Here is a 24,263-nt window from a genome sequence, read left to right on the forward strand (position 1 = left end):
CAGTCTATGTCTGACGCAGGATACAGCATGCTTTGGGCTGGTGCATGGGGATGACCCACAGAGATGTTATGGGGAGGGAGGTGGGAGGGGGGCTCATGTTTGGGAACACATGTAAGAATTAAAGATTTTAAAATAAAAAAAATAAAAATAAAAATAAAATAAAAAATAAAAATAAAATTAAAAAACTAAAAAAAATAATAATAATAAGCATGTCAATGTATATACAGTTGGTCCTCCATATATTCTGGTTCTGCAACTGCAGATCCAATCAATCACAAATCAAAAATATTCAGGGGGAAAAAAAATTCCACAAAGTCCAAAAAAGCAAACCTTGACTTGTTGATTCTGACAACCAGCTACATAGTTCTTACACTGTATCAGGTATCATAATCTGGAGATGATCTAAAGTATCTGGGAAGATGTGTGTGTATTACATGCAAATATTATGCATTTTATATAAGCAACTTGAGCGTTCCCAGAGTTTGGTATCCAGAGAGGTCCCAGAACCAATGCCCTGCCAAAGGTGTACGATATTCACGTGTGTAGGAACAGCACAGGTCTGACCCACATATATTGCATAGTTTATGTGTATACACACACACACGTAAACACACATATACTCATTTATTCCTCGAAACAACTTCGTAAGGTAGCTTCTTTCACTACCCTCGCTTCAAAGATAAGAAAAGTGAGGCTCCGTCCAGCCAAGTTAACTGGCCAGCCAGGCACTGAGAAGCACCGTTATAAACACAAGCGTGGGAAAGCATGCCCGATACAGGTCTGCTGTTACAGAGCTCCCTCTCAACACTCACGATTACCCCGGTTAAAGAAAAGTAATGCCTTGGAAACTGGCCACAGACCCTCTCCCCACACTCTGCCCCCCAGTTACTTTTTCCTCCCACAACTGGGCCAACTCCCAGCCTCTCAGTTCCCAAACTCTAGGACACGCACGCCCAGCACTGCCACTCGAGTGGCCTCTAAGAGCCCCTGGCCGGGTGGACGGCACCACACCCAGACCAGCGACCACATGGGGCAGTTCTCAGCGGCCTGAGACAGGAGGGGAGGAGGGACGAACGATACGCGTTTCTTTACAAAACACAAACTACTCAATTTGAAATATCAGCCACTATTCTGGGGTTGTCCTTCTTACCTTCTCAGTATTAAACATGATAATGATGACCAAAGCTTATTTTCTAACTGTCCTTACTGGCCACATAAGAAGTTTGTAACCCAGTCAATCCTTCAATATTAGAATAATAAATCTACTATGTATACATGGAGGTTGGGGAGAGGAGACAGGCACTGGCAGGAAATGAAGGATAAAAGGAAAGAGATACCACTTTCACTTTTAACAATGACACACACTTAAAAGACTAGTATGGCAAACAAGCACAAACCAACCATTGCAAATTTCAATATCTTATAAAGAAAAAATTACAAGCATTGAGGCAGTTAATTTTGAGTTGGGTGAATAAAAAAAAAAAGAGTGACAAACCTGAGTTTTAAAATAAAGTCATCCTCATAGTTTTCTATAGTACAATAAGTTACCTACAAACGAAAATCAAAGTCAACCTCTTAATTCTCAACAGTACTACTAGGAAAAGGGGCTTTAAAAGCGTATCACTGATTTATTTCTTTCTAAAATGCAGCAAAGAAAAGGCTGTTAAAAGCATGGACTCTAGAGTTGGTCAGAATCCCAGCTCTGTTTTGGCATATGACTTTTACTCTCTCTCTGCTTCAATTTCCTTCAAGGTTCTTGTGAGGATCAAACGAATTAAAATACATTAAGTGCTCAGGACAGTTACCTGGCACTTAAGAGTACTCTCACACCAAACCACCCACAAGTGGGCCAGCGCTAACCCCAAACTCTGGACTCACCCACCACCGGGGGGCTCGAGGACATCTTGGGCTCCAGCCCCACCTGCCAGCAGGCCAATAGCAGCTTCAAAACGACCCAGACTCCACAGCGAGCTGTGTCAGGAACTGCTCCCACCCTTACCGCTGGGCACACACCAGTTCCCAGACCCAAAGCCCTTCAACCGGAGAACGCAGAACCTGGCTCCATCCAGCAGTAGCACGGGACTGGTCCCAGGAGCCCCTGAGAGCCCCAACGCCACCACCAGCAGGTTGACCCAAGCTCCAAGACACCCTGGACCCCTCAGCCAGTCACCCTGCGATATAGCACCCCTGGAACACCTCAGACCTCAAAGCTAGCCATGTCAGGAGCCAGCCCTGCCCACCAGCAGAGCCCAGTGCTAGGACCCCTGGACCCACACTCACTGGGCACCCAGCTCCACCCACCAGTCAATCAGCACTAGCTGCAGGACCTCCAGGAACCCACAGCCAGCTGTCTCATGACACAGCCCCACCAACCAGGCCAGGGGCCAGTCATGCCTACCAGACCACCAAAAGCAGTCAGCTCATCACCAAAGAAGGATGCACACAGCCCACAGAGGGGACGCCTAGAGCATCAGCTCTGGTGACCAGAGGGAGTGCAGGGCAGGGACACATGATGTCTCCTACAAAAGGGCTCTTCTCCAAAATGGGAACTGCACCCAACTTATCAGATACACAACAGCAGCAAACTGGGCAAAATAAAAGTGATGGCAGAACATGTTCCAACTGAAGGGACAAAATAAAACCCCAGAAGAACTCAGTGAGGACAAGCAACCTACCCAAAAAAGAGTTAAGTAATGATCTTCCCCACCTAGGGATGGAACCCAGGTCTCCCACATTGCAGGCAGACACTTTACCATCTGAGCCACCAGGGAAGCAATGATTACACAGATGATCAAATAACTCGGGAGACCACTAAATAAACAGAATACAAAGTCAGAATGTTTTAACAGAGTTGGAAAATATAAAGGAGAACCAGAAATGAAAAATCCAATCACTGAAATGAAAAATACAGTAGGAGGAATAAACAGTAGACCCAATGATACAGAGAAACGGACCAGTGAGCTGGAGTCAAAGCAGTAGAAATCACTGTCAGGAAAGTTTAAGAGACTGCTAGAAAACCATCATGGAGAAGGCGATGGCACCCCACTCCAGTACTCTTGCCTGGAAAATCCCATGGACGGAGGAGCCTGGTAGGCTGCAGTCCATGGGGTCGAGAAGAGTCGGACATGGCAGAGTGACTTCACTTTCACTTTTCACTTTCATGCATTGGAGAAGGAAATGGCAACCCACTCCAGTGTTCTTGCCTGGAGAATCCCAGGGACGGGGGAGCCTGGTAGGCTGCCGTCTATGGGGTTGCACAGAGTCGGACACGACTGAAGCGACTTAGCAGCAGAACAACATCAAGTGTATCAACATTCATATTAAACTGGTCCCAGATGGAGAAGAGATAAGGAAGAAAATAAAATGTTTGAAAATATAATAGCCAAAAGCTTTCCTAATCTGGGAAAGGAAAGAGACATCAAAGTTAAAGAAGCATTGGGAATCCTAAATAGCATCAACTTAAAGAGGATTATACAAAGACACACTGTATCTAAAATGCCAAAAACTAATGATTAAGAGAAAATATTTAAAGCAGCAAGGAAAAAGCAATAAGTTATATGAGAAAAGTCTGCTAAAGCTATAAGCTAACTTTTCAGCAGAAACTCTACAGGCTAGAAAGAAGTGGAACAATATATTTAAAGAGAATCAATACTCTACCTGGCAAAGCTTTCATTCAGATACGATGGAGATACCAAAAATTTTACAGGCAAGCAGAAGCTAAAAGAGTTCAGCACTACTGAAGCAGCTTTACAAGAAACCTTACAAGGACTCAACTAAGCAAAAAAAAAAAAGGGGGGGGGGGGATTACAAACTAACACGTGAAGGAAATTACAAAAGGAAAAGTTGTTGGCAAAGGCAAATAAACAGTAAAGATAGCCAATCAACCACTTATGAAGCTAGCAGGAAGGTAAAAGGACAAAAATTGTTAAAAATCAACCACAATAGTTAAGGGATACACAAAACAGAAGAATGTAAAACATGATGTCAACGTCACGAACAGTAAGCTGGAGGGAGAGGGTTAAAAATACCGGGTTGTTAAAATGCATTAGAACCTAAAAGATCATCAATTTAAAATAATCATAAATATATGATAAAAATGTGTATACATATATAGATACAAACACATAAACCTTACCTTACTCATAAACCCAAAGACTCACAAAAATAACACTAAAGATAGTCATCAAATAAAAAGGAGAAAAAAGAAACAAAAAACTTACGGGAAAAAAAACCAGAAAACTACAAAATGACAGTAAGTACACAACTATGAATAACAACTTTAAATGTAAATGGACTAAATGCTCCAATTAAAAGACAAGGAGTGGCTGAACAGACACAAAATAGGACCCATGTACCTGCTGCCTAAAAAGAGACTCATTTCAGATGTAAAGACACACATAGGCTGAAAGTTAAGAGGATGAAAAAAGGTACTCCATGCAAATGGAAATCAGAAATAAAAAAAGTTACAAGCAACACCAGAGAAAGAATCATAATGGATTACACCAATTAATGCACAACTGAAAAGAAATGGACAAGTTCTTAGAAAGGTACACTTCCCAAACAAAACAAGAAGAAATAGAAAATATAAACGGACAAATTAGCACTAATGAAGTTGAATCAGCAACTTAAAAACTCCTGACAATAAAAGTTCAGGATCAGAGAGCTTCTTAGACAAATCCTTCCAAAAACTTCCAGAAGAGTTATCATCTATCTTTCACAAGCTATTCCAAAAAAAAATTGCAGACAGAAACATTTCTGAACCCATTCCATAAAGCCAACATTACCCTGATCCCAAGGCCAGACAAAGATAACAGTTCAGTTCAGTCACTTACTCCTGTCTGACTCTTTGCGACCCCATGAACTGCAGCACGCCAGGCCTCCGTGTCCATCACCAATCCCTGGAGTTTACCTAAACTGATGTCCATTGAGACGGTGATGTCATCCAACCATCTCATCCTCTGTCATCCCCTTCTCCTCCTGCCTTCCATCTTTCCCAACACAAGTTGGCTCCTTGCATCAGGTGGCCAAAGTTTTGGAGCTTCTGCTTCAGCATCAGTCCTTCCAATGAATATTCAGAACTGATTTCCTTTAGGATTGACTGGTTTGATCTTCCTGCTGTCCAAGGGACTCTCAAAAAGTCTTCTCCAGCACCACAGTTCAAAAGCATCAATCCTTCAGTGTTCAGCTTTCTTTATGATCCAACTCTCAAATCCATACATGACTACTGGAAAAACCATAGCTTTGACTAGATGGACCTTTGTTGATAAAGTAATGTCTCTGCTTTTTAATATGCTGTCTAGGTTTGTCATACCTTTTCTTCCAAAGAGCGTCTTTATATTTTGTGGCTGCAGTCACCATCTACAGTGATTTTGGAGCCCAAGAAAATAATTGTCACTTTTTCCACTGTTACCACCATCTATTTGCCATGAAGTGACGGGACCAGATGCCATGATCTTAGTCTTTTGAATGTTGAGTTTTGAGCCAGCTTTCTCACTCTCATCTTTCATTTTCATCAAGACAGTTTTTAGTTCCTCTTCGCTTTCTGCCATAAGGCTGGTGTCATCTGCAAATCTGAGGTTATTGATATTTCTCTCAGCAATCTTGATTCCAGCTTGTGCTTCATGCAGCAGAACATTTCACAGGATGTACTCTCACATAAGTTAAAAAAACAAAGTGACAATATGCAGCCCTGACATACTACTTGCCCATTCTGGAACCATTCCATTGTTCATGTCCACTTCTAACTGCTGCTTCTTGACAGGCATACAGGTTTCTCAGGAGGCAGGTCAGGTGGTCTGGTATTCTCTTCTCTTGAAGAATTTTCCACGATTTGTTGTGAACCACACAGTCAAAGGCTGCAGCATAATCAATGAAGCAGATGTTTTTCTGGAACTCTCTCACTTTTTCTCTGACCCAGTGGATATTGGCAATTCGATCTCTGGTTCCTCTGCCTTTTCTAAATCCAGCTTGAACATGTGGAAGTTCATGGTTCATGTACTGTTGAAGCCTGGCTTGGAGAATTCTGAGCATTACTTTGCTAACGTGTGAGAAGACTGCAATCATGCAGTAGTTTGAGCATTCTTTGGCATTGCCTTTCTTTAGGACTGGAATGAAAACTGACCTTTTCCCATCCTGTGGCTACTGCTGAGTTTTCCAAATTTGCTGGCATATTGAGTGCAGCAGTTGAACAGCACCATCTTCTAGGATTTCAAATAGCTCAACTGGAATTCCATCACCTCCACGAGCTTTGTTCAAAGTGATACTTCCTAAGGCCCCCTTGACTTCACATTCCAGGATGTCTGGGTCTAGGTGAGTGATCACACCATTGTGGTTATGTGTGTCATTAAGATCTTTTTTTGTATAGTTCTTCTGTGTATTCCTGCCATCTCTTCTTAATATCTGGGCTTTTGTTAGGTCCATACCATTTCTGTTCTTTAATGTGTCCATCTTTGCGTAAAATGTTCCCTTGGTATCTCCAATTTTCTTGAAGAGACCTTTAGTCTTCTATTGTTTTCCTCTATTTCTTTGCACTGATCACTGAGGAAAGCTTTCTCTCTCCTTGCTATTCTTTGGAACTCACTCAGATGGATATGTTTCCTGTTCTCCTTTGCCTTTCACGTCTCTTCTTTTCTCAGTATTTGTAAGGCCTCCTCAGACAACCATCTTGCCTTTTTGCATTTCTTCTTCTTGGGGATGGTTTTTGGTCACCTTCTCCTGTACAGTGTTACAAACTTCCATCCCTCAGACCCTCTTCAGACCCTCTACCAGATCTAATTCCTGTAATCTATTTGTCACTTCCACTGTATAATCGTAGAGGGTACGATTTAGGTCGTAACTGAATGGTCTAGTATTTTTCTCTACTTTCTTCAATATAAGTCTGAATTTTGCAAGAAGGAGTTCGTGATCTGAGCCACCGTCAGCTCCTGGTCTTGTTTTTGCTGACGGTGTAGAGCTTCTCCATCTTCGGCTGCAAAGGATATAATCAATTTGATTTCTGTACTGACCATCTGGTGATGTCCCTGTGTAGAGCCCTCTTTTGTGCTGTGGGAAGAGGGTGTCTGCCACGACCAGAGCCTCGCTGCTTGGCCAGCAGCACCGCCTCTCCAGTCCATGGCCTCCGGACCGGGTCCTCCACGCAGTTCCCCAGCACAGACGTTCTTATCACCACCACGCCGCGCCTCTGTGGAGATGGTCCTCAGTGAACCATGAAGTGACCACCATCGAGCACCTGCTGGCCGAGGGAAGCGGCACAGCAGCCGGAGCCTGTCTGCCTCACTCCTGGCCAGCGTGCGCCAGAGGAGCCGCAAAGTGCTGAGCAGGGGGCGGTAATCTCTGTGGCTCTAGGCCAGGTGTTATCCCTGCTTATCTGTGGGATCAGCTTGACCAGCAAGTATCTGTCAGAAGACTGCCAGGCCAGCACCCCAGTCTCCCAGTTTCCTCTATTGCACCCTCCTCTTCTTGGTCTAGACCACCACTCTAGCTGTCAGACAAGTCAGAGCTACCAAGATGGTGGGAGGGGTATGGGCTCCTCATCTCCTGTGAGAATTCCAAAACTGTAACTAACCACTGAACAACTATCAACAGGAGAATGTTGGATCCCACCAAAAAAAGATACCTCATGTCCAAGGACAATGGAGAAGCCCCAACAAGATGGTAGGAGGGGCAAAATTACATTTATTAGTAAAATGAAAATGTTGCCTAATAAATAGGAGGTATTTCTAAATCATATATCTGATACAGGGTGTAATACCCAAAACTTAAAAAGAGCCCATACAATTCAGTATCTAAAAGCAAACAACCTGACTGAAACATGTACACGAGATCTCAACAGATATTTTTTCCAAAGATGATACAGTCAAGAGGGAAATGAAAACATGTTCAACATCACTAATCATTAGAGAAACACAAAGCAAAACTACACTGAAATATCTCCTCACATCAGTCAAAACAGCTATGATCAAAAAGACAACAAATAACAAGTGTCGGTGAGGATGTGGAAAAAAAGGAACCCTTGAGGAATCCAAAAAATTAAAGGTACCAAAGATCCAGCAATTCCACTCCAGGATATTTATCTGAAGAAAACAAAAACACTAATGGATATTACTGAGCCATGAAAAGGAATCTTGCCATTCAAAATAACCTGAAAAGTATTATACTAAGTGAAATGAGTCAGAGAAAGACAAATACTACATGATTTCACTTATAATGTGAAATCTGAAAAACAAATGTCCAAACCTAATAAAATCAAATGAGCAAACATTTGATTTTTAACAAAATCAAAACAGAGGTATATACATACAGGGAACAAATAGGTGGTGGCAAGGGAGGTGGGAAGAGGAATGAGACAGGGAGAGAGATTAAGAGGTACAAGTTTCCAGGTGCAAAATCATTTAAATGAACAGTGTGAGCAATATAGTTAGTTAATAACTATGTAATATCTTTGTAGGGTGACATATTGCAACTAGATATTGTGTAATAGGTAACAACAGTGTTGTAGGTCAATTATACTTAAAAAATAAATTTACAGAAAAAGAGATCAAGCTTTGTGGTTAACAGAGCCAGGAGTAGAGGGACGGGGGAATTGGACAGACAAAAGACAGACAAAAGGTACAAACATCCAGTTATAAGATAAATAAGTACTAGGGCTATAACGTACAATATGATAAATATAGTTAACACTGTTTTATGTTATACAGGAAAGCTGTTGAGAATAAATCCTAACAGGTCTCATTAAAAGCAAAAAAAATTTTTTTTCTATTTCTTCAATATCTATATGAGATGATGTATGTTCACCAAACTTATTGTAATAATCACTTCATGATGTAAGTCAAATCATTATGCATTACACCTTAAATCTATATAATGTGTTAGTCACTCAGTCATGTCTGATTCTTTGTAACATCATGGACTGTAACCCACCAGGCTCCTCTGTCCATGGGATTCTCCAGGAAGGAATACTGGAGTAGGTTGCCATGCCCTCCTCCAGGGGATCTTCCCAACCCAGGGATGGAACCCAAGTCTTCCACATTGCAGGCATATTATTTACGTGCTGTTTATCAATTATGTCAATAAAACTGGGAGGAAAAAAAGTACTGTCATAATATTTAACAAGAAAAGAAACAACAGTAAAGTAAGGACGAGAATGAAAATTGTAAAAATCACAGTGCTAAAAGTAGTTGATGTTATACTTCCATAGTTTTTCTAAACTTAAGAACCATTTTTAATGGCAATCCACTCCAGCACTCTTGCCTGGAAAATCCCATGGACAGAGGAGCCTGATAGGCTACAGTCCATGGGGTCGCAAAGAGTCTGACACGACTGAGCGACTTCACTTCAAGAACCATTTTTATGTATATGAACTATATTAAGTTACCTGTGACAACTATGATTTTTCAATTACTTTTTTAATGTAAACTTTTCAATTTCACTTTTTTAATATTTAGGGAAAAATCAACAGATGGAGACTCCAAGTTGTTCACAAGTTTGCTTCCAAGGCTCAGGCATGTGTTACTCAGCTGAGGCTGCATTTGAGTGACAAAAGGAGCACACACTCATTTCATTCACCAATAAAAGAAACTTTCATCCCAAAGAGTATGATGCAGTCTTTATGTTGATTAAAAATCCACCGACCCACTGCTGAGCAAGTGGACTTCTTCCGGGGAACATGTGCAGGCCCGGCGACACGGGCAGCACAGCATGCCCAGACGGTGCCTGCACTCCTCCTAGTCGAGGGAGCGCTCCCAGTTCTGCCATCCCCTCCCCTGGGACCTGGACTTGGCTTTTCTGCAAAGGGATTTCCCAAAGCAAGCTCTCTCAGTTCATCCTGCCATTTGTCTCTTACCTCAAGCCACCTCTACACCAAAAGTGAATTACTAAAAGGCACTTATTCATTGATATATTTCACTTCTTAGCAAACAAGTAATATACACCCTTGCTACTCAAGAATGGTTCCTCCTCCACCTGGAAGTAGTTTATAAGAAACATAAAATATCAAGCTGCAACACAGATCTACTGAATCAGAATCTGCATTTTCAAACAGGAGCCTCAAGGGATTCCCAGACACATAAAGTTTGAGAACTGCTCTACAGGACTCTACAGCAAATAGCTGTAGAAAAATGCTCCAGTTTACAACTGAATTTAGAGATGAAATATGAAAACTACCAAGACATGGAATCAGAAAAGTTCCTTAAGGCAATTAGTACATAAATTAAATTCTTTATCACTGGTATCAAAGGTGCTCAAAAGTTTACTTTCAACAATGTCTACACTTAATGCTAAGTCAGTATCTGTGTACAAACAGCGGCATGTTCATATTATTATATACTGACTCCGTGATAATATATTGGGGCTGTATACTGTGGGACAAAGAATAAAAAAGAATGACTAGGTCTAGAAATACAAGCAGCGTCTGGCCCAAAGTTGTGCAACCCGCATTCTAAAATTTCAGTATTTAGAACTTGGAGTTGGCTAAACTTTCCAGAAAATTATTCCCCCCAAAAAATCTAAAATATGTGAACTTTAAACATATATCCTGTAATCGAAACTATTTAATAGCTAGTAGTGAACAAATTTTAGGTCACCTGTAGAATCAAGAAATTGTTGTAGAGGTTTGAGCTCCTTTCTCCAGGAAAAAGGAGGTGGGTGGGATGGGGTGTTACCAAAAAAAAAAAAATCAGTGTTCACCTTCTGCAATTTTTCTCACATCCTGAAAGGCCTCAACTTGCATGTTCCTACAGGTGAAGGAAACTTAAGTCGTACTCAAACAAGCTCACGTTTCCCTCCTGAGGTGGGAGGGTAGGGGGGAAGCTCTCCTCTCTTCTGGAGAATGCATTTTACAAGGTTTGGGGGCTCCGAGCCCGTCTGGCTTCCGGCCCGCGAAGGCACCGAAAGGTACCAGGAAATGGACCAAGGAGGAAGTGGAGCCCGGCTCGGCCGCGGCGCTCAGCCTGCTCGCACCCGAGACCCCACCGGGCGCGGAGGCGGGCGGCAGGCCGCGGGGCAGCGCCTCGGCCCCGCCGCCCCGGGGCGAGGGAGCCCCGTCTCCCGCCCCCCGCCCGGAACACGCACACGCGGCGGGCGCTGCGAGCCCCCGTCGCGGCGGCGACACCTCAGGCCCGCCCGGGGGGAGGCGGCGGCGCGAGGCGGGGCGGGACGCGTCCGGAGACGCTGCGGGGAGGCCGGGCGGGAGCGACTGCCCGCGGGGGCTGCACTGGAGGAGGGCGGAGGCGCTCAGGGCGCCCGAGCTGCTTTACGGCCGTCAGCGCCGTCGTCCTTTGGCGTTACCTGTGGCGCGGGAGGGCTCCCCGGCTCCTACGCCCTGAGTCCTCCTCCCCTCTCTCTCTCTCCCTCAGCCTCTGCCGGGAGCTCGCGGGACTGGCCGCGCCTGGCCCGACCAGAGAGGGAACAGGCCGGGGGGGCGGGGGCGCCGGCGGGGGCCGGCAGCCACGTGACCACGCCCGCGCCGTAACGGCGGCCGCCCCCCGCCGCCGGCGCGCTCCACCTCTAAGCACCCCGCGGCCCGGGCGCCCGCGCTCTAGTGCGCATGCGCCCGCCGGGCCTGCACACTGCGCGCGCGCGACGCGAGGCTGAGCGGGATCCGCGGGCAGAGCCGTCCGCCGCGGCTGCCGACGCGCGTGCGCGGGAGGACTCGTTTCGGTTTTTTTCTCCCCTTTCCCTTGCTTCCTTTTACCCTTTTATCTTGCACACCTCCGGCCGCGGTCTGCTGGCGCGCAGCTGGAGGCTGAGAATCCTCCCCCGGGCTGTCAGGCCCTCTTGCTCACCACCACCTTCCCAGGGTGAGGCCGTCTGAAAGGCTGGCCCTCCTGCCTGAGAATTTGCATTTCCTGTGGCCTGTGACAGGGCCTTGTAGCTGAGTGGACTCCTAGTCATGCTTCAATACCCAGCCGCTCTGTCACTTCCTCTGAGATGTACCCTACTCTGCTTTGCGAGTCATTAGCAGTCTGTGCATACCTACTTTAGTATGGGGCTTCCCTGGTGGCTCAGCTGGTAAAGAATCCGCCTGCAATGCCGGAGACCTGGGTACCATCCCTGGGTCAGGAAGATCCCCTGAAGAAGGGGAAGCCTACCCACTCCAGTGTTCTGGCCTGGAGAATCCCATGAACAGAGGAGCGTGGCGGGCCGCAGGCCTTCGGGTCTCAAGAGTCGGACACGACTGAGCGACTTTCACTTCACTGCTCCCTTTAGAATAACCCGTAGAGAAATAATACACGTTATTTTTTTTTACAAACCACAGTAGTAGGCTTGGATTTTATGTTACCTCATAACTTAGGGCAGTATATGTCTCTAACATTGTGATATCTCCGCAAAGGCTTGAGGACTGACTGTAAATCCTGTGCGTTGTTGTCCTCCACTTGCTTTTAGTCAGGATTTAAACAGCGGGATGCTGTTTGCTTGTTTCCCCAATTTGAAAGCCTTTGAATGAAAAGGCTTGGAATGGTATTGCTCATTAGGGTGCTAAATGCTTCACCTAGTTACAGAGATTTATGGTATTTTATTACATATCTTCACAAAGAGCCTAATGGAAATTGATAGTGTTGAGTCCTGAAAACCAAGGCAGGAAAAGGTCAGATTTCCAAAGGTTAGCTGGCTTCAGAGGAAGGTCCCTGGTGGAAGACCTTTGTTGGAGAACTGACAGACCCTCCCCTTTAGGGGAGTCCCCTCACTGTCAGCGCATTTGGTTGTCAAAGCAGTACAGGTTAAGTGAGTTCCTTGTGCCAGATTTAATCAGGAAAAACTAAATAAAATGTAAAAACTAACTGGTAGCTCTGGCTAGATGAGTCATCATTACTGTTAAACCAGTGAATATTGAGGTGATGTTCAGCAACAGAACCCCTGTTGGGATAAATGTTGATCAAATAAGATATGGCAACCCACTCCAGTATTCTTGCCTGGAAAATTCCATGGGCAGAGAAGCCTGGAGGGCTTCATGGGGTTGCAAGGAGTCAGACACGACTGAGCAACTGAACACATACACACACACCTACACATGCATGAAACAGTGTTAACAAGGGCTTCTGAGAAGCAGGAAAAGCACAGCCTCCTCTCATGTGTTTGCAATGTTGATGGGCTCTTCTCTGGACCTACCAGTGCATACACCTGTGGATGGATTCCACCCAACAATTGCAGCTGCCACCTCAGATATGCCAGTAACATTTCACTGTATCTAGTCCAAGGTTCAGAATCTGAGGAACACTGTTATTTTGGTGGCCTACACAGAACCATGCCTCCCTAGGAGTCATGCTCTTGTGTAATCTCCTCTTGGGATCTGGGCTGGACTTGTCACTGCTTTCAACAATTTTGAAAAAAAAAAGTCTGTTCCAAGTCTAGGCCTTAAAAACAGGCTTTGCAGTGACAACATTGAAATTTACCAGAACCTGTACTCAGGGAAAACAGAGACTATTAGGAAATCCCCGCACCTGTTGGTATTCTGGGAAATGGCTTATGGCAAAGAACAATCCTTCCCCTGTATGAGTTAGATAAGACTCTCTCTGCCCTCGGACCCCTCATTGTGTTTATGAGACCACACTCCCCCTGTCAGTCACTGACTGCACAGCAGGGAAACTCAGGCAGGTGTCCTCTAATGGGTGGCTTTGGCTCAAGGATTCCCCATGGGTCTGGCCAAATTGTCTCAGAACTGCCTGTAGTCTTGGGGCTTTCTTAATTAAGCTTCCCTTCCTTCCTTTTGAGCTTCCGCAGGTGTCCTACCTGCATCATCGTGGTCTCTCCCGCTGCCCCTGCTCCCTTCCTTTTGTCCTTCACTGTTAGTCTCTCCGATTTTTGTACACCCGCTCCCATCTTGGTGTCTCCCTCCCTGAGGGCCTGAACTGAAACCCACCCCCATTCTAGGATTTCTCCTGGCCCACCCTCAGGCTAGAGCTACAGGTCAGAGATAACAAATCATCTCAAAAAAATCTAACTTCTCTCATTCTCTGGTACTTTACATTTTTTTCAAATCCTTTCCATCTCCCAGACCCATTGTTAGAAGGCAGCTAACCCCAGGTAGGGGTAACAACATGCTTAAAGCCTTTCGCTACTAAGAATATAAGAAAGATTAACAGTTATTTTGACTACAAAGATAATTGAGAATATAATAAAGATTGTTATATTAGTAATAAAAATTACTAAACATGGGCCATTTGAGTCTCCCCCTCCCCATGTGTTCCTATAGCAGATACTATGGAGGCTGTTCATGTAATTCATAATAAATATTTCCAACCAACCTTCAATCACCTCTCCCTTCTCCCCACCTCAAATCCCCATCAAGAACCTGAAACGAACAAGGCCAATCAGTTTCTCTTTTCTGAGAGAATTGAGAATTGGGATTTAAAGGCAGTTAAAGGAGATCCAACCAGTCCATTCTAAAGGAAATCAGTCCTGGATGTTCTTCGGAAGGACTGATGCTAAAGCTGAAACTCCAGTGCTGGGAGGGATTAGGGGCAGGAGGAGAAGGGGACGACAGAGGATGAGATGGCTGGATGGCATCACGGACTCAATGGACATGAGTCTGTGTGAACTCCAGGAGTTGGTGATGGACAGGGAGGCCTGGCGTGCTGCAATTCATGGGGTCACAAAGAGTCAGACACGACTGAGCAACTGAACTGAACTGAACTGAACTGAACTGAGTTAGTCTTTGTGCCTAGCTAAAATTGTTAAAACCCAATGGTGTAGGCCATCTCATCAGTCAGGGTCTGATCAGGCTAGAAACCATTTCTAGTCTCTGAGGACAAACAGGAAGACACACGTCATGCTGTTGCAGCAAAAATAGAAATGAGACTTTTTCTAAACTAGAAATGAGACTTTTCTGATAAACAAGGAAAATAAGGAAACAATGAACAGTCTGGAGAAACAGCATCAGCAGGCCCGAGAGAGTTAAGCAAGCCTAGTTTTATTTTAACTACTACCAATTCACTGCACTAGCAAGGCTTATCTTTCACAAAGTTCCTTAAACTACGTGAGTTATACCCTTCACCTGGTGTTCACATTCCCCCACACTCCCTTGTAACAATCTCCTATAGAATTCTTCCTTTCAGAAGGAAGGCCACGGGCCAACAACCCCAGAGACAACAGACCAAGTCACCAAGTTGCCTGACAGCAATAGTGGCAGTTTCAAAACTCTGCAGCAAGAGGAGTAAAGTAAGGCCTTCACTACTTTGATCGTTATCACCTACCCCAGACCATAAGCCCCAGCGATAAAACCTCCCTTAATTCCCCAGGGAAGGGTGTGGGACACAGTTCTTGAGGTGCTAGTAGGCTTGTGCCTTCTTTACCAGGCAAAGAAATAAAGCTTCTCTTTTTCTCTCCCAAAACTCTGTATCCATATTTCTATTCAGTATTAGTGCACAGAGAGCCAAGATTATGGCAACAATGTTATTGGGGCCCCAGAGCTGAGGTCATCAGATGGCATCTACAGCACGGTAATACCAAGCCTGAGTAGCTGCCTGCAGAGAGAACTGCTTAAGGTTGCTTTCCCTTAGAAGGCACTTGTGAAGCATCCCCCTCACCCACCGACAACTGCAAGGGGTGGAACAGGGAAGCTCATGGCTATTTGTCGGATTAGGGCTTCCCAGGTGGCACAGTGGAGAAGGCAATGACACCCCACTCCAGCACTCTTGCCTGGAAAATCCCATGGGCAGAGGAGCCTGGTGGGCCACAGTCCATGGGGTCGCTAAGAGTCGGACACGACTGAGCGACTTCCCTTTCACTTTTCACTTGCATTGGAGAAGGAAATGGCAACCCACTCCAGTGTTCTTGCCTGGAGAATCCCAGGGACGGCGGAGCCTCATGGGCTGCCGTCTATGGGGTCGCACGGAGTCGGACGCGACTGAAGCGACTCAGCAGCAGCAGCAGCAGGTGGCACAGTGGTAAAGAGTCTGTCTGACAACGCAGGTGATGTAAAAGACACAGGTTTGGTGCCTGGGTCGGTAAGATCCCCTGGAGTAGGAAATGGCAACCCATTTCAGTATTCTTGTCTGGAAAATCCCACGGACAAAGGAGCTTGGTGGGCTGCAGTCCATGGGGTCAAAAAGAGTGGGACGCGACTGAACGCACACACACACACACATTTGTCAGATCGGGAGAGGGATATTGGCGACCGAACAATCCGTGCTCACAGCATTCCTTTCATTACGCAGCAAATCTTATACATAATTTCAGAATGTTCTCACCCAATACAAAGCAACTATCCATTTACTAACCCTGTTATTAAAGAGACAGTATTATCAGCACACACAAAAATAATTGATCAGATATCAAGCTTTAAAGTCATTTTAACTTGCATTCTAATCGTAGATATTATTCAAAAGAGAGCCTACACACCCACACCCCAATACAGAAACCAGAAATTGATTTATATGTAGGGTCTACATATCTATGTACGGTAAGCGGCTGGTTCCTCTTTCCTTCCAAATTTATTTTCCGCTTCTTTCACTGGAGTTGGGTTTTAGCTGGGCTCATGGCCTCCTGTCTGAAGACTACATTTCCCATTCTGCCTTGTGGCTGGGTTTGGCCATGTGACTTTGTTTTCATCGTGGAGCCTACAGGTGACAATGTGTACAATTTGCACAATACTTGCTTAAAGGAAGTACCTTGCCCTAAACTGCCTCTTCTCCATTCATGCCAGCTGGCACACAGATGGGGTGCCAACCCAACCTTCAAGAGGCAGAGCAGCAAGACGGAAGGAAATTGCATCCCTGAGTTGTCTCACAGAGCGCTGCCTGCCCAGCCTTGACTAACCCTTGACCTTTAAATCAGAGGCAAAGATATTTCTACCTTACTGAAGCCACTGAATTTTTTAAAATCTCTTTTTGAAAGCTGCATACCTGATATAATATGTAACATTATATTCTGTTAACTAAATTGTTAGGGGGATAATCTCACGAAAGACTGTCTGGATAAAACGTTGAAACAGAAATAGATCAAAGCACATGCCTTGGAAATGATGTCAACATTTATGGATCTATTGGGTACATCAACTACTTTGAGACTGAAAGGCCTGTGTTTGCAGCATTATGCTTTTTATTATCACCCATGCTCAAAGTCCTGAGTGTTCACTGGAAGGACTGATGTTGAAGCTGAAACTCCAATACTTTGGCCACCTGGTGTGAAGGGCAGACTCAGGGGAGAAGACCCTGATGCTGGGAAAGACTGAGGGCAGGAGGAGAAGGGGATGACAGAGGATGAGATGTTTGGATGGCATCACCAACTCGATGGACATGAGTCTGAGTAAACTCTGGGAGTTGGTGATGGACAGGGAGGCCTGGCGTGCTGCAGTCCATGGGTTCACAAAGAGTCGGACATGACTGAGTGAACTGAACTGATACTCAAAGTTGCCCTTAAAAATCTCAGAGCAGTCAGAGGCATTAGGAAGCACTATAGACAGGAGGTTAAGTGCACAGGACCAAGAGTAGAACAATTCAAGTTCAAACCCAGTTCTCCTTACCTGATAAAATGGAATCTCAATCAAGTTGCTTAAACCACTCAGTCTCTGTGACTCCAGTTCCATCTGTGAGATGGGGTAACAATAGTTTTCAATTTATCAGGTTGTTGTGAGCATTAATTGAGATAATCCACTGTTAAGTAAGCTATTTAATGATTCAATTAAAAATAGATATTGTTTTTTATTTTATATTTGGAGCGTTCATCAGAAAAAAAACATCTGCAGTCTGTAGGAAGAGCTAATTATTCTAGATAAAACCATAATGATTGGGATCCATTGTTTGCATGCACAAAACAGCAAATTCTGGACTTCAGACACCAAAAATCAAAGATATTTTTGTTGTACTGCCCCAATATCTATGGTATATCCACTGATATGCCTAAATGGCATAGCACTAAAAGTAAGGTCTTAACTTTGTTACTTTGAAAGGACCATATCCCAAAATATTATCCTATAAGGAGAAAGAACTTATAGGAGGGAGATAATCAGTGCTGATTTTCAATTGTTTTGTGGAAGGAATCATGATCACAATCACATAAGGCCATTTATTTGAAGCCTTTGTTCTCTGTGATAGCAATGATGCCCATTGGATAGCTGGTCAGGTGCATGCAGAGGGTTCCATGGTAAGACCTTTCAACATGAGTTTATGGTATCTGTATCCCGTAAAGGACCCTTTCAGTCTTTTTCTAGGTGCAGGCTTAGAATATGCCAAGGAAAGCATCGATGAGCAACATGACTTATATCACTTAGTTCATACCCCTGCTGTACTGTTTGTGCCTTGTGAGATGACCAGACGTTTGGATGTCTGACCTTGCCTCAACGGTGAGCTCCTCAAGGGCGAACAGTGTGTCTTACTCATCTCTGTATTGGCAGTGTTTTAGGCGCTTCGCAACTGGCAGGTATTCAATAAATGTTTGCTGTGAATAAAAGTAAATCTGTATCACATTATGGAAATCATTATCTTGCTACATGGTTGAACAGTGTTCTATTCATCTTATTGCAGTGTAACAAATTACCGCAAACATAGCTGCTTAGAACAACAAACATTCATAATCTCACAGCTTCTGTAGGGCCCAAGTCTGTGAGTGGTTTTCCTAGGTTCTCTGGGATCTGTCACCCATTTGCAAATCAAGGTGTTGGCAGAGGCTTTGGTCTCACTTCCAGGCTTCATTGGGGAAAGAGCTGTTTCTAGGCTCACGTGTTTACTGACAGAGTTCAGTTCCTTGCCAGGTGTAAAACCAGGGCTTCAGTTCCTTGCCTGGTGGGCCTCTTCAAAGAGCAGCTCATCACATAACAGCCTGATTTATAAGTCAGCAAGAGAGGGTGTCCTAACAAGCAGATGTCACAAACCTATGCAGCAATCATGGAAGTGATATTCCATCACCTTTACCATATGTCTTTTGTTAGAAACATGTGACAAGTCCCTTCCACACTTAAAGGGAGGGTATTACACAGGACACTTGTGTCAGGAAGCAGGGATAACTGGGGGTTCTCCTAAAGTCTGTTCACCACCTGCAGGCCTTGGTGTATATACAATATGAACACTTGGTTCACTCAAATGAAGAAGCTTAGTTAGGTTCACATGCTAATCCAATGAGAAAATCCATATACTTGCTCAAATATGTAAATGCTCCAGATGCATGTTGGAAAAGGAAGAGTATTTCACTGAAGTCCTTACAATCTGAATGGGTGACTTATAACTCATCAACAGAGAATAGTGAAAGTGAAAGTGAAGTCGCTCAGTCGTGCCCGACTCTTGGCGACCCCATGGATGGTAGCCTACCAGGCTCCGCTGTCCATGGGATTTTCCAGGCGAGAATACTGGAGTGGGCTGCCATTTCCTTCTCCAGGAGATCTTCCTAACCCAGGGATCGACCCCAGGTCTCCTGCATTGCAGACAGACGCTTTACCATCTGGGCCACTAGTTGAATGCCAAATCACCATCTTTTTAGGCTGAATGTCCCTCTAGAAGCCCTTCAAAATGATGATTGAAATATGAACATTAAAGGTATGCAACATCTCTTTCCAGCTTGGGAATTCCCAGCAAAAATGTCTCATGTAGTCCTTGGCATGCTCCAGTTGATTCCATCCATTTGGACAGCCAGCCAAAAGCCCTAAGCACACACACAGGAAGACAAATGATGAGGACCATCAACAATGGAAGAGGCATTAATTAGCCATTGTTGCAACAATGCTACATATCAAACAACTCCAATATCTCAGTGATTTACAAAAGCATTTCTTTTTCTCATGTAGGAATGGCAGATTGGTTGTGGTTCACATGCTCTCGCTTGGGCTGAGCTTGGCCAAGCTTGGCTAGGCTGGACTCCAAACTTTGGGCTGGATTCAGGTCTATTCACACATCTTCATTCTGAGACCAGCAGCTACACAGGGGCACACAGTTCATGTTCTGGTCATGTGGGTGGCAAAATTACAAGAAGAACAAGGGGGAAACATTCAATAATTCTTAAGGCTTTAGCTCGAAACTGGCACACCAGCACTCCTTTCCATGTTATATTGACTAAGGCAAGTGACAGGGCTGAGTCCAGGATCAACACTGTGTGGAAACACACTCTGCTTACTCTAGTGGGAGGTGATCCTAATACAAGGAAAGAGTAAAATGTGGAGAGTCACGAATGAAGGTTAGCACAAAGAAGCCGACCTCAGAAGCTGGTCAACTGCCTGCGACACGCACGAACTCCCCAACTGTTGCTTTAACAAGCCACAGCGTCGTGGAATCAACAGTTCAGACCATTCACTGGCACAACTCTATGCTCCCTCAATATGCGATCCTCTATAAAATCCAAAATCTACATTACAGTAATATAATGAAGGTAAAGATTTTACAAGCACAGGGGCCTTAAAAATTATAGTTCCCATGGCAAATATAACATAGCTTTTTGTGCCCATATACTGCAAAGACAGAAGTCCTAACTATAAACAGTAATGGGAAGTCATGCATATTCAGGGATGAGGGTGATGAAAGAGTTATAGACCCAGTTAGAAAAATTACTTTGGGAATTTTATCTTACGGATGAAGCCTCAAGTAATGTACAGCATAATACGACCAAATGTTTAATAGGTGACTGAATAGAGTAATTTTCATTGCAAATTACCACAATGTTGTATTCCAATGAAAAGAAACATTTCTTAGATATATTAGGGATAGTGCCAATATTTCATTTCTGTGCTTTTGTTTCAGATTTCAGTAGTTATCTTTAACTGATGGGTCTTCACTGGAATCTAATTCCTTATAAATGAGTTGGCCTCATGAAGCTGGCGAATTGACATATTATGCTTCTATTTACTTTCTAACTCACAGATCTTTCAAACATCACCTATTTTCAACTATTGTTTAGCTGTTAAAAATGATTAATATGGAATAACATGCAGCTTGCCATTTAACTTGGCTCATCTGAAGGATGTTAGATGTTATACTGTATTTAATCAATTAACTAGACATTAAATTGAATTTAAAATGCACGTTAAAACACCATAAGTTGAAATACTATTCTATCAAAGACCTTAAAGGACATAATCCTATTCCTTCAAATATAATGCTATCCCTTCCAAGTTTTGTAGTGTCATAAAAAGTGTCACATTTGTAGACAACTCCTGACATCCAATTATCAGTTTATTTATATGTGCCTTATGACAAGAAAAAATGCATATCTGAAACGCTGGAGTAGAGCTAAATTCCGTATATAAGACTGTTCTCTCATTTAATTTCTATATTTATGTTAAAATATTGCCTTTAAAAGCAGTCTACAATTTGGGTTCACAAAGGCACTGTCCAGAGCTGTGTGATAGGCTGACTTAAAGATTCCTGTTAAAAGGTTCATAAAGATAGAGAAAAGGAAAAAGAATGGCAAGGGCCCTATAGACTTTAATTGAGAAGAATAGTGGCTAAAGCCCAGGTGAAATTTCAACTGTTTTATTGATGATGGTGGACTGAATCTTTTTAAAATTTTATTGAAGCATATTTGACTTACAGTGTTTTGTTAATTTCTGTTGAACAGCAAAGTATGTGTGTGGGTGTGTGTGTGGGGGGGGTGTGGGTGTGGGTGTGGGTGTGTATGGGCACTCAGCAATGTCCGACTCTTCGTGACCTCATGGACAGTAGCCTGCCAAGCCTATATATAAATATATGGTTGTTGTTGTAGTTCAGTCGCTATGTCTTGTGTGACTCTCTGCCGCCCCGTGGATTGCAGCACGCCAGGGAGTTTGGGCCTTTTGAGCATTAGCTCCCCATAATCCTTGCTTTTGTTGTTGTTCGCTTGCTAAGTCGTGTTCAACTCTTAGCGACCACATGGACTGCAGCACTGCCAGGCGTCCTTGTCCTCCAGAACCTCCTGGAGCTAGATCGAACTCATGTCCTTTGAGTCAGTGACGTCATCCAACCATCTCAGACTCTGTTGTCCCCTTCTCTTCCTGCCCTCAGTCTTTCCCAGCAACAGTGTCTTTTCCAATGAGTCAGCACTTTGCATCGGGGGCCAAAGTATCGGGCTTTAATTTCACCAACAGAAACAGTCCTTTCAATGAATATTCAGAGTTGATCTCCTTCAGGGTTGACTGTGAGATCTCCTTGCAGTCCAAGGGACTCTCAAGAGTCTTCTCTAGCACAGTTTGAAAGCATCAGTTCTTCAGCATTTGGCCTCCTTTATGGTCCAACTCTCATACCCATACATGACCACTGGGAGAAACCATAGCTTTGACTATATGGACTTTGTTGGCAGTGATGTCTCTGCTTTCTCATATGCTATCTAGGTTTGTCATAGCTTTCCTTCCACAGAGCAGTCAGTAACAACAGGTTGAGCCCTTGCTGTGTAAATCCCTCTGGTCCCTCAATCATCATTTCCCTCTTTGACTATTGCTTGGAGAGATGGAAGGATTCTCTGCTTTTAAACATAACCCTGGATAATCTCTCCATCTCAAGGGCCCTTACCTTCATCGTATCTGTTCCTTTTGCCATTTAATGTAATAAATTCATAAACCCCAAGGATTAGGGCATGGGCATCTTTGGAAGGGACATTCTTCTGCCTGCCTGCCTGCCAGACTGAGCTCCCTCCCAGCATTTCCCTTCTGGAATGGTACCTTCCCTGGTCAATAGGCACTGTTTTAGAGGATAGTCAAGGATTCGTTCAGTCTATTGGAAATTCCAGGGTTCAAACAATAGTGTTCTACAAATTCCAACATGGTCAGACATAAAAAATTCTGTGCACATGAAAAAATGCTGTAGCATATGGCAAAGGAATACCACTTTTAATATTCAAAGGAAGTTCCTAATATGCGAAAAAGTTGTCACTAAGAACTGCATTAAAATTTTGTAACATATTTGCTGGAAATATTAAAAAAGATATCCAAGGACATGATTTCTTTGTGAAGAGAACTGAAATGACATCTTACATAAAGATACAAATGGGAGAAAACTGATTGAAATGAGAAAAAGAATGTACAAAAACCCAAAGCACACACACAGAATTAAAATCTACACAGAACTGAGTAAAGGGCAAAGTTGGCAAAAATAATACACCAGTAACGTGGAAGACAGACTGAGAAATCTTCCTAGAACGCCTTAGAGTGAATTTAGAAATTTTTGGTTGCCAATAAGATAGAAAACTTATTGGAAAAATTTCCAAACAATTTTATGAAACCAATGTAACTTTGATAACAAAACTTCAGAAAAGGTAAGACACAATTTTGCCTATGCAATAGGAACAAGGTCTCCCCAAGTGGCACTAGTGGTGAAGAACCCACCTGCCAATTCAGGAGACAGAAGAGACTCTGGTTTGATACCTGGGTTGGAAAGATCCTCTGGAGGAGGGCGTGGGAACCCATGCCAGTATTCTTGTTTGGAGAACTCCAAAGACAAAGGATCCTGGCAGGGTACATTGTGTAGAGTCACAGAGTCAGACATGACTGAAGTGACTTAGCATGCACAGCCGCAATAGGATCAAAAGCCAAAGCTAACATAAGATGCTTCTTAGTAAAATGAACTCAGGTATATCAAAATAACAGCCTGCCATGATTTAGTTGCATTTAGCTTTGTAATGCCAGAGAAGGCAATGGCAACCCACTCCAGTACTCTTGCCTGGCAAATCCCATGGACGGAGGAGCCTGGTGGGCTGCAGTCCATGGGGTCGCTAGGAGTCGGACACGACTGAGCGACTTCACTTTCACTTTTCACTTTCATGCATTGGAGAAGAAAATGGCAACCCACTCCAGTGTTCTTGCCTGGAGAATCCCAGGGATGGGGGAGCCTGGTGGGCTGCCATCTCTAGGGTCGCACAGAGTTGGACTCGACCGAAGCGACTTAGCAGCAGCAGCAGCAGCAGCAGGCTTGTAATGCAATTTAGAAAAGGCAGAGGAACCAGAGATCAAATTGTCAACATCTGTTGGATCATAGAAAAAGCAAAAGGAATTCCAGAAAAACATCTACTTCTTTATTGACTACACTAAAGCCTTTGACTGTGTGGATCACAACAAACGGTGGGAAATTCTTAAAGAAATGGGAACACCAAATCACCTTACCTGTCTCCTGAGAAACCTGTATGCAGGTCAAGAAGCAACAGTTAGAACTGGACATGGAACAACAGACTGGTTCCAAATCGGGAAAGGAGTACGTCAAGGCTGTATATTGTCACTCTGCTTATTTAACTTCTATGCAGAATACATCATGAGAAATGCTGGGAGGGATGAAGCACAAGCTGGAATCAAGATTGCCAGGAGAAATATCAATAACCTGAGATATGCAAATGACACCACCCTTATGGCAGAAAGCAGAGAAGAGCTAAAGAGCCTCTTGATG

The 24,263-nt window shown here is 43.9% G+C and overlaps 1 protein-coding gene across 1 annotated transcript in view; it reads right to left on the reverse strand.

Annotated features, from left to right (window-relative positions):
* Positions 1 to 11,421, reverse strand: part of TBC1D5 (TBC1 domain family member 5) — a 595,354-nt gene extending 583,933 nt beyond the window's left edge. Inside the window, exon 1 of the mRNA XM_052643045.1 lies at positions 11,284 to 11,421. The gene's annotated coding sequence lies outside the window, so the exon portion shown is untranslated. The remainder of the gene's footprint in view (positions 1 to 11,283) is intronic.
* Between the last annotated feature and the right edge of the window lie 12,842 nt (positions 11,422 to 24,263).

The sequence above is a fragment of the Budorcas taxicolor genome, chromosome 1 (assembly GCF_023091745.1).
Source record: "Budorcas taxicolor isolate Tak-1 chromosome 1, Takin1.1, whole genome shotgun sequence".
In the NCBI taxonomy this organism is placed as follows: Eukaryota; Metazoa; Chordata; class Mammalia; order Artiodactyla; family Bovidae; genus Budorcas; species Budorcas taxicolor.